A 1,771-nucleotide genomic window follows, 5' to 3' on the forward strand; every position below is an offset into this window, starting at 1 on the left:
GCCTCAGCCTCCCAAGTAGCTGGGACCACAGGGGCCCACCACAATGCCCAGCTATTTTTTTGTTGTTGTTGCAGTTTGGCAGGGGCCAGGCCTGAACCTGCCACCCTTGGTATATGGGGCCAGCACCCTAACCACGGAGCCACAGGCGCCGCCCTAGAAACTAAATTTTATTAGTTCTTTCCCTTTCTCTCCCCCCATGAGGCAGTGGAAAACTGACTTGCACTAATTATATACAGAAAGACTGACCAGTAAATGAAAAATTAACTTGTTAATTTATAGCAACAGACCTTTGGGTTTTTTTCCTATTTGCTTTGTTTTTTAAAGCTTTTTGTTTGATTATGATTGTAAAACTAATACATGTTCATTATGGAAAATTTGGAAAGAGCATAAAAATATTAGAAACATAAAGAAAATCATAGTTCACATCAAAAATAACGCTTCACATACATCATACATCTCTGTGGATATAATTTTAACAGTATTGGGATTGATCATATTTGTCAACATGAAATAATAAAATGACCAGAATACAGTTTAAAAGAGTTTATTCAAGTCCAAAGCTGAGAATTCTGGCATTTGGGTAACCCAAGTTCCAAGGAAGGGGAGTCAGTGCCCCAAAGCTAAAAAGTTAGGCAGAAAAAGATTTTTTTACAGGATTACATTTTTCATACAGGGCTGATTTATGAGTTAGTGTAATTTGATTTCTTACAGCTGTTTTCAGTTTTCAATTTTTTTTTCTTTTTGCAGTTTTTGGCTGGGCGGGGTTTGAACCCACCACCTCCCGTACATGGGGCTGATGCCCTACTCCTTGAGTCACAGGTGCCGCCCCTAGTTTTCAATTTAAAAGAGTATATTTAACATCCCCCATCTTAGACATAATAGTGTGAGGTTTCATGTAAGATAAGTAAGAAGGAAGTTAATCTACAATGACGATCAACAGCAAAGAAGGAAGGGATTTTCTCTGCCACTGCTTTAGTCTTTTATAACATTTTACAAAACAGTGTAGGTGAAGAAAAGGCTAATGTATAATCAGAAGAACCAATATTACAGTGACCAAAGATTACAGGTGCCTAGGTTATAGCTCTTGTCACAACTCTGACAAGAGCACAGGCATTTGGGAGATAGGTAGAGAAAGCAGGCTAGAAACCAAAATGTATGATCACAGCAATCCCCTTCCCACACTCCTGTAAATCCTCACAACCCTGACAAGAGTATAGCCATCCTGTGAGGACAGCCAGTGAGAGAAAGCAGGTCAGAAGCGAATCCCTTCCCCACCTTCCTGGAATGCTCCCTGGGAAGCATCAGAATTTCCTACCCTGGTCCTGGCTGGCACTAGAGATAAGATGCTGGTGCAAGATGAACACCTTTTGCAAAGGCAGCAGCAATTCTAAAATCAGTCTCAGACACAGCATCATTCATTCTGCATAAAAAGATGACTTCCCTCACCTCTCACTACCCTCTTCTGCATTCCAACTACTCTAATAAAAGTCCCTTGAAACTGTGTGAGGGGGACGGACTCTTGGTCAGACTCCACTCTACTTCTTTAAAATAAAGACTTTCCTTAATCCCTGGACTGGCTTCCTCTCCTTCTTGTGGGCCCTCACCTGGACTCTACCCCTAAACCTCTCATGGGACCTATTAAGTGACTCAGGTTCCATAATCAAATTCCTTTGAGGCTCCAAATAATTTAAAGTTCCAAAACTTTGATTTTTAATTATTTACTTTTTACTTACTGTATATACATTTGCATCCTACTTTCTTCTGTTAAATT

This window comes from Otolemur garnettii, unplaced genomic scaffold (genome assembly GCF_000181295.1).
Source record: "Otolemur garnettii isolate 467f Iridium unplaced genomic scaffold, OtoGar3 scaffold00077, whole genome shotgun sequence".
NCBI classification, from domain to species: Eukaryota; Metazoa; Chordata; class Mammalia; order Primates; family Galagidae; genus Otolemur; species Otolemur garnettii.